We start from the raw sequence: 10,050 nt of genomic DNA on the forward strand, positions 1-10,050 counted from the left end.
TTAGCCTAGTGAGCTGTGGCGCCGGCCAAGTCACCTTTTTCTTTTCTCTCTCTCTCTTCCAGTTAGCCTGGTGAACTCCCCCCCACCCAGGGGTCATTCCCTCTAGTCTCCTCTCTCCGCTTGCTTGCCGGTGTCTCAGGCTATTGAGGTTTGGCTCACCTCGCATTCCAGCACTGGTGTGTTGAGTCTGCCGCTGGTGTCCTGAACTGTGGGCTCCCACACTCTCCACGCAGGTCCGCTGTGAATCATGCATTCTGGAAGAGTTTCTTCTGCTGTTTCCTCCCCTACTCTTCCTTGAACCTGCAGTATCTCCACTTTTATTAAACTATCTCTCCCCAGACTATCAGTGTGCTCCCTTCCTATTCTGCCATCTTGCCTCCAACTCCCATATACATTACAACACTCAGAAGTCCTGGGCTCAGCAAAAGGAGGGATGGATGTTATCAGTCATCAAAGATTTATGGAAGGGCACCCATCCCACATAAGCTCTCCTATTTTCCCTGGATTTAGGTCACTGGTAAAATAGGTGTGGGAGGAGGAAACGGGAACTCAACAAAATGCACTCACCCCTATTTGAGGATTGCTTCTCCAAGGCCTCAGCAGCACACCCTGTTTATGCTCTGTCTGTTTCACTCCCTATTCCTGACCAAAACCCAGTGTTCCAGAATGACTGGGGGGAGGCGAGAGGGATGTCATGAGGTGGAAGGAGCTGGCCCAAGTCCAAACAGAAGCCCTGGGAAACAGCTCTAATTAAGATGGCACACTGAGGAGTGATCTCATCCAGAGCGTAAATATGGCCCTGACTGATCTCAAGTGTGGGGGGACCTGCAAGGAAGGGCCAGATGGACTACCTAGCCCAGATCAATCTTCAGGGGCTGGACTTGGAGTGAGGAAAATGAGTGGGGGAGGAGAGCAGGTTCCCAGTTTGCAGGCTATGGCCAAAATCCCCAGTAACACCCAGCCAGTGGCAGGAATGTGGAGGAGGCCCCTCTTGAAATATTGGTGGCTACAGTCTCTTATGATCTCTGATGCTGGGGGGCTCAATCTTTTCCTTGGAAGCCTTCCTCCCACTTCTCTTCCTTCTGAGGCATCCCATGCTGGATCCTGGATCCTGAGGCATACCAGGGGCCTGTGTTGGAGGGGGTGCTGTTCTCCACCTCTATGGGGACAGGCCACTCCCCTGTATGGTGGCTGTGGCCTTTTCCACTTTGAGGTCTTCTGCCTCTTTGAAACTTTAGGGAGTCCTCCAGCAGGTCCCCTGCTCTCCTGTTCAGTGTCCTTTTCTCTTTTTCTTGGCATGGTGGGTGTGGGTTTGCATAATTGCTTGTGTGTGAAATGCAATCCCTCCCTACTCTGTGGGAGCCTCTTCCTCCACCTAGGCCCTCTCCCACTCTTCCACTCCTGGAGATGATTGATATGAATAGTCTGCCTAGTTTTGTTCTCTGGAACAAAAACCACTTTTTAATTTTTGATACAATTTATATTATGGGCAAAGCATAATCCTGTAATTTACTGTGGTAATCTCACACAGAGATGAGCTAAGGAGAGAATTCTAAGGCTTCTGTCTAGTTATCACTTCTACTGATTAGTGAAGACATCAGGACAATGCTTTTAGATTCTCAGGCTTGCTCAGTTAAACTCAGCATTTTTACCTGTTTTGCATCTCTTGTTCCTTACCTTTTCTTTATTATAAGGGATAGAAACTATAGAAGACAAAAAAAAAAAAAAACTATGGAATACACACGATCATAAAAAAGGTTCAAGTCAAGATTCATTAATTTCTTTCCTATTGTTCTTCTGAGATCATTTTTCTCCAGTCAGAATGTTTGCTTCAATATTTGAGTAACATTTCAATTTTAATTTGAAATTGCATATATACTTATATATATATATAAATACACTTTCACATGATGTTTATAGGTGTCAATGAACACTGATGATACACATATACTGACAGCAGTACAAAATTCAGATTCCTCAACTAATACAGTGAAGCCAGACATGGATAAGTCAGCTATTGTCTCACATTGGATCCTTTGGAGATTATATATTTTGCTGTCTTGTTTGTCTTTAGTTTCAAAAAGTGAAGCTACGAAGTGGCTAAGTATGGTTTACCTTGAAAATGGTTTGCAGTGGCCGGCGCCGCAGCTGAATAGGCTAATCCTCTGCCTTGCGGCACCGGCACACTGGGTTCTAGTCCTGGTTGGGGTGCCGGATGCTGTCCCAGTTGCCCCTCTTCAAGGCCAGCTCTCTGCTATGGCCCAGGAGTGCAGTGGAGGATGGCCCAAGTCTTTGGGCCCTGCACCCCATGGGAAACCAGGAGAAGCACCTGGCTCCTGCCTTTGGATCAGCGCGGTACACTGGCCATGGCAGCCATTGTGGGGTGAACCAACGGAAAAGGAAGACCTTTCTCTCTGTCTCTCTCTGTCACTGTCCACTCTGCCTGTCAAAAAAAAAAAAAAAAAGAAGAAGAAGAAGAAGAAAAGAAAGAAAATGTTTTGCAGCATTTAATGGATCTATGACTTGGTGATTGTTGACTTTTGAAAGATTTGCAAAATTTTCAGTGATTTTCTTCTCCAACATTGTTTCTCTTTGTTGTTTCTCCTTTTTAATCCTTTCCACTTGGGCCTACAATTCAAATATGTCAGCAGTTTCTCTGTGACTTATTTAATTCCTGCATCATTGTCATTTTTCATCTTTTATTTTCTACCCATTTTAAGACTGGATATTTTACTCTCACTTTGATTTGGCTTTCTATAAACAGAGATTATGCGTGCATGTGTTGAACAACAAAAACAAAAAAAAAAAAAACAGAAAGAAGAGGCATTTTTAAATCTACATGTAGAGCTGCCTCCTCCTGCAGCTGCCACCTCTGCCAGGCTGAGGAGCCAGGAGTCCACAGCGCTGGCTCCAGTCTGCAGGCTGGGGACTTAGTGCCACGGCAGCGGCAGTAGCTGCAGTGCAACCAGCTTCCACCCCCAGGAGCGCCAGGTGCGGCCAGCCCACCCCAAGGCCAGAGCTGGGCAGGTGGATGCGGCTGGAAGATGGCGCTCTCAGGCCCACTCAGCATCAGGTGGTGGTGCCGGTGGGTGCTGTCCTGGATCCCAGCAGAGTTTATCAGCTTCCTGTTGGGCTGGTCATACTATGCCTTCGCCATCCAGCTCTGACTAATTTCCATGGAAAACATTGGTGAACAAGTTGTGTACTTGATATCTTATCACCTACTTTTCATGATGTTTGGTCCTACTGGAAAACTATCTTTACATTACCAATGGATCCTTCAAAAGAATGTCATCTCTTTTATGCAGAGAAAGAATTGTTGGAGAGAGAGCCAAGAGGACAACCCCAGCAGGAAATTCTTACTTGAGCAGCCAGGGATCTTCCCATTTATACCACGGCCATGACTGGAGCCATCCGCTACTGTGACAGATGCCAACTTATAAAACCAGATCACTGCCATCCCTGTTCCATCTGCAATAAATGTATTTTGAAGATGGATCATCATTGCCCATGGGTGAAAAATTGTGTGGGAATTTCAGATTAAAAATTCTTCCTTCTTTTCATGGCTTGTTCTCTGATGTACTGTATTTTAATGGCTGCTACAGACTTACAGTATTTTGTCAAATTTTGGATAAGTGGTCTACCAAATACTCAAGCCAAGTTCCATATGAGGTTTCAATTCTTTGCTGCAGCTAGTTTTCTGTCAGCTCATCTTCTCTGTTTGGCTATCACTGTTGGCTAATCAGCAAAAACAAATTTACATTAGAGGCATCCAGGAGTCCAGTATTTCTTTTTTAATTTTTTTTTTTATTTTTAACTTTTATTTAATGAATATAAATTTCCAAAGTACAGCTTATGGATTACAATGGCTTCCCCCCATAACTTCCTTCCCACCCACAACCCTCCCCTTTCCCACTCCTTCTCCCATTCACATCAAGATTCATTTTTGATTCTCTTTATATACAGAAGATCAGTTTAGCATACATTAAGTAAAGATTTCAACAGTTTACTCCCACACAGAAACATAAAGTGAAAAATACTGTTTGAGTACTAGTTATAGCATTAAATCTCAATGTACAGCACACTAAGGACAGAGATCCTACATGAGGAGTAAGTGCACAGTGAGGACTCCAGTATTTCAACATGGAACTGATAAAAATGGATTCAAGTCAGGTCTCAGTAAAAAATAATGAGATAAGTTTTTGGTGATGAGAAGTACTGGTTGGTAACCATTTTCTCAAGTCTGAGTGCTGACTTGTTAACCAGGATCCTGAACAACCATCTACCCTGCAGGGCTGAATTCAACAGCTAAAAATCCTGAAAACCATCAGTTTCCTGCAAAGCCATAGAGAGAATCCCAGAGCCACCTTCTTATTGACTCTCAGTCTTGGACAGAAAACAACATAAACCTTGGAAGAGGCAAAGCTGGTATGAACAATCCTGCATTAACCATGGAGAATGAGACTTAATCCTCAAGCAAAGTAAATTCATGCTTTATTAAAGTATCGATGCTGTACATGGATGAAAGGCTCCCATATGAAGGCACCATTTGGATATGCAGAATATGAGTTGATTGCAAGTTGTTACTTAAAACATAACACACTTTTGATCCAATATACAGAATGTTATAAGTAACAAAGATTCTTATTACATATTAAAATTTTTATGGTTTATGAATCAAAGAAGAAATATCTTCCATCAAAAACTTGGCCTAAATTCATGGGCCAGTTTTCACCTAAATAATGTGGGTAGCACAGTTTATTACTTAAAAACTTCATTGATTATCTGATTTTTTTTATTTCAAAAATTGAGACTTAAGATATTGTTTCAGAATTAAAGGATTTTATGTCACATTATAAGGTGCTTGATTTGTAAAATGTTAGTTACTATTAAGAAGGTAGAGGAAATAAACCAGACTTCTTTTACTTTTTACTTCTGATAGGAAATGAGCCTGAGACTTAGTGACCCATCATAACTATGACTTCATTACAAAGTCCAAATGGCCTGTACTTGAAGATCACCATCCATTTTTATCAGACTTTAATCTACTTCTAGACTTTGCTCCCCATTAGAAAACAAGTATGAACATTGAAGCTGGAGCTTTCTGATCAAATGGCTAGAACACATTTCTGAGAATGAATCCAATGTTCTTAGAAAATAATTCTAAATCAGAAACACCTTTCTTCTTTTCTGATTTTTGTAATTGTAGGAAAATCTGTAACATTATTGACTTCTGATACATTTTTGTGGGCTTAGGTTTTTACAAACATCTTTTTTGGTCATTTCTCCTACTGAGCTTAGTAAAAGTATTGAACTTCTGTTAAGAATTCCTTTTGGGTCAATGGATTTGCCCTCCAGTAATATCTCTATTATTTGTCCTGTTAATCCTCCAGCGGTATCTATATTATTTTTGTCTTCTCATCAAAATTATGACAGTAAAACTATATGTTTCCTGAAGTACCTATCAAGATTAAATTATGCAAATCATTAAGCAAAAATCATATTGTTTTGGAAATTTAGTTCAGTATGAATTAAATGGCATGCTGCTTGAAAATTTAGTTTAAGATAAAAAGATGTTTCTGTTGATGCTAAGGTGTTTGGCTTCATTAAATATACTAAGAAGCTCTTGTGCTTTGTATGCACTATTTACAAAAAGAGCATTATTTTTTATTTGAATGAACTATAAGTTTTGTAAATGTTAACAATTAGGATAAGCTGTATACTTTTTTTAGTATTGACTGAGAATTTAAAGCAGATTATCTTTTAAAACCACATAGTTAAGTAACTGGTATGTAATCAAAGAGAAAATGATAATAAACTTTTCAAAATGTTTGTTAGAAAAATATTCAATACAGATAAACTAAAATACCAGAGGACAATGGAATAAAAGCTCTTTGCTATTACTTATCCTTGCTAAAAATACAAAAAGTTTTATATTAAATGTGTTTATGGAATGAGCTACATAGGCCAAGTCCATTTTATAGGAATGCAGTAATGCAATTCTTTGAACAATATAGCAGCAGTCTTTTTCAGACTTTTTTTTAAGCTGAAGAATTTGACAATCTGCTTCAAAAAATCTGGGAAGACATGATATATTCTGGCTTTTACCTTAAAGTTTTTTCAGGATAATTCATAACTACTGTTAGAAGTCTTAAGGGCAAGAGCAGCATTTGATGTATTCAGAATCATATGTAGCCAGATATTTTTTCAAAGCACAGGACTAGTATAGTGATATCCTGGACTGGATTCTGTTAGGTGTTCCCTCTTGCAAAGTGGAAGCCAGGGGAAAAAGAGGAATTTGTACCCTTTACCCTGCCATAGTACTGGTAACTTCCCCCTCTGAGTCTTTTATGTATTCACTTAAACACCTAAGTGAATATACCTAAAAATTGCATTTGGAAAAGTAAAAAAAAATTAAAATAAAAATTTTTCAAAAAAAAAGAAATCTACATGTATAGATTTAACTGTACATTCAAAGATTTCTTGTCATTATTCCTTCAATAATACAATAATTATTTTCATAGCATTTACATTTTAGTAAGTACTTAAGTAAATCCAGATGATTTAAGGTGTGCCAGAAGATGTGACTATGTTATGTATAAATACTATGCCATTTTATATAAGAGATTTAGGAATCCATGGATTTGGATATCTGTGAGTGGCATTGGAGCCAATCCTCCATGAATTCTGAAGGCCAGCAAATATTCCACTTCTCTAACTTTCACTTTAGTTTTTTCTAAGCTGTTATTAATTTCATTCACTGACTTCTTATTTTAGTTTTTCTATTTTTGTGTTAAAGTATTTCTATGTGATTTTTATACTAATTTTTATTTCTCTGTGAAAACTGTCTTATCATGAATCTTGAATATGTGTCAGTTATCTCTATTCTAGTCTGGATAACTCCAATATCTAGATCTCCAGTCATTCTGTTCATATATCTTTCTTCCCAGCATGTCTATTAAATTTAAGTTGTATGTTAGATACTCTGTATGAAAACAATGAGACATAATTTGAGGTTCTGAATGATCCTATCTTTATTAAGAGAAATTTTTCTTTTATTTTTTGCAAGCAACCAACCAGTGTAGTGACAGTTTATTTCAAAACAATCAATTGTTTACCTGCTACTGAAAATATAGTAAAGATGATTTTGAAGATATCAAGAGGGACAGCATTGTGGCTTAGCAGGAAAAGCTGTTGCTTTGTAGTCTCGCTAGTTTGAGCCCTGACTGCTTCTCTCTTGATTCAGCTCTCTGATATTGCACCTGGGATAGCAGCAGAAGATGGCCAAAGTCCTTGGGCCCTTGCATCCACATGGAAGACTCAGATGAATCTCCTGGCTTCAGAGTGACCCAGGCCTAGTCATTGCAATCATTTGAGTAGTGAACCAGTGGGTGAAAGATCTCTCATTCTCTCTCTCCTTTTCTCTGTCTGTAACTCTACCTTTCAAATAAATAAAATAAATCTTTAAAAAAAGAAATGTAATATTCTCAGTGACATTATCTGGTTTGAAATAACAGTGTCTTTTTTACTCTCTCCCAATTTTTGGCATAAGTAATACAAATTGTATAATTTAATAAAATTAATAAATGAATTAATGAATCAATGAATGTTGAAAAGAATAGCTGTATTTTAATATTTTATCTCTATTTGCATGAATTTATATATTTCCATTTTGTTTGCGCAAAGCTGGTAAAAATATTTTCTTGTTCAACATTTCTTTTTAATCTTTTTTTTTTTTTGACAGGCAGAGTGGACAGTGAGAGAGAGACAGAGAGACAGGTCTTCCTTTCCCATGGTTCACCCTCCAATGGCTGCTGCATCCAGCGCACTGCAGGCAGCACACAAGCTGCTCTGATGGCAGGAGCCAGGTACTTATCCTGGTCTCCCATGGGGTGCAGGGCCCAAGGACTTGGGCCATCCTCCACTGCACTCCCAGCAGAGAGCTGGCCTGGAAGAGGGGCAAGGGGGACAGAATCCGGTGCCCTGACCGGGACTAGAACCCGGTGTGCCAGCGCCGCAAGGTGGAGGATTAGCCTAGTGAGCCGCGGTGCAGGCCTTTTTAATCTTAATATTTGGCTTTGCTTGCCTTCTTTAATTCCTTCCACCTGGCCCTCCTCCATCACTTTCCTTTTCCCCTCCCCTGATTCTCCCCTCCCTCTCCTTTTTCCCTTCTCCCCTCTTCCCCTGCACTTCTCTCTCCCTCTCCTTCCTTCTTCCTCTGTAGTACTTTTAAAATTTCTTGTGAATGAGCACAAAAATTTATACGTATTTATGGAATATCATGTTATGACTTGATATTTGTATACATTTATAATTTAATGTATAATCAGGGCTAATATATCTGCCTCCTCAAACATCATTTCTTTATGGATAAAATACTGAAAAGCCCTTCACCCAGTTTATTTTAGAATAATGTATAATACATTCTCATTATCTATAGTCAATCAACTGTACAATAGAACATCAGAAATTCTTTTTCCTATCTAGCTATGGCTTAGTATCTGTTCATCATTTTTTCTCCATCCTACACTTCCCCCCTACTCTCCCCAGAGTCTAGTAACCATCATTATATACCTAATTTACATTAGATCAACTGTTTAGATTCCACATGAGTGAAATCGCACAATGCTTGTCTTTCTGCACTTGGCTTAAAATTTCACTTAAAAATAATAAGTGAAATAATCCACACCCAAAATGACAGATATCATATATTTCCCCTGATCAGTGCTAAACTAATAGTGTATCTAAAATATAACATGTTATAGTGAAATGGACATTTTGAGATTTGATGATTGTTTACAGCCTTGTCTCTTCTGCTGAGGGACAGCATCTTTTTTCTTCATACCATTTGTTGAACTCCTTCACTTAATGTAGGGTTAACTTTATGATCATTAAGTAAATGGAAAATATATCTTAGTAAAAATTGAGAGTGGGAATGGGAGAGTGAAGCGGAAGAATGGTTGGAGCATGGGCAGGAAGGAGGGTAGGGTGGGTGTATTACTATGTTATTAAAATTTTATATATAAAATACATGAAACTTCTATAACAAATGGAATTTTAAGAAATGAAGCAACAATTTATAAAAATAAAAAGATAAATTTTAAAAATGGGAGAAAATATTTATATTCAATATATATGAAAATGTGTTAATAACTAATACATATGAGAAACTCAGTTTAATAGCAAACAAACAAATAATACAATTTATAAATGAACAACACATTTAAACATACATCTCTCAAAGGAAGTGTAGAAATGAATAACAGGTTAATGAACATAAGTAATCACCAGGAAAATGCAAATGAAAGCTACAATAAGTTATTATTTAATTCTAAATATATTGCCTGTTACCTAAAAGGCAAAGACAATGGATGGCAATGTAATTAAGTATATCCCCAAAAAGCATTAATATTCCCAATAAACTGAAAGAACTACTGTATGTTCCAGCAGTGCCACTATTGGAGATGGAGATATAGATAGATCTAAAAAGATAGATAGATAGATAGATAGATAGATAGATAGATAGATAGATAGATAGATAGATATCCCCAATGGAAATGAAATGTCTTTATTTTTAAAATTTTGCTTGTTATACAAATCTCATGTATTTCCTATATACAGATTTAGGAACATAGTGATACTTTCCCCCACCCTATTTCCCGCCCATACCCAAGACCTTCCTCCTCCTCCTTCTCACACTCCCACTCCTAATTTTTACCAAGATCTATGTTCAATTTACTTAAAAATCATATAGTTAACCCTACACTAAACAAAAGAATTCAACAAATAGTATGAAGAGGAAAAACAAAAAACACCATTCCTTAAAGGAAGAGACAGAGGCTGTAAAATCATCAAATCTCAAAATGTCTATTTCACTACATTGCATTTAAGGTATTCTATTAGTTACCTCAGATCAAGGAAAACATATGATATCTGTCCTTTAGGGACTGGCTTATTTCACTTAGTAAAACGGTTTCTGATAGTGCCCATCTTGTTGCAAAAGACAGGATACTGCATAGTGTATATATAGCATAGTTTCTTTTTCTAATT

The 10,050-nt window shown here is 38.0% G+C and overlaps 1 pseudogene; it reads left to right on the forward strand.

Moving 5' to 3' along the window:
• Positions 1-3,044: 3,044 nt before the first annotated feature.
• On the forward strand, positions 3,045-4,609 carry LOC149119041 (palmitoyltransferase ZDHHC2-like; annotated as a pseudogene).
• The last annotated feature ends 5,441 nt before the right edge of the window (positions 4,610-10,050 follow it).

Source organism: Oryctolagus cuniculus, unplaced genomic scaffold, assembly GCF_051225735.1.
Source record: "Oryctolagus cuniculus isolate XC-2025 breed Fujian yellow rabbit unplaced genomic scaffold, ASM5122573v1 ptg000055l, whole genome shotgun sequence".
Classification (NCBI taxonomy): domain Eukaryota; kingdom Metazoa; phylum Chordata; class Mammalia; order Lagomorpha; family Leporidae; genus Oryctolagus; species Oryctolagus cuniculus.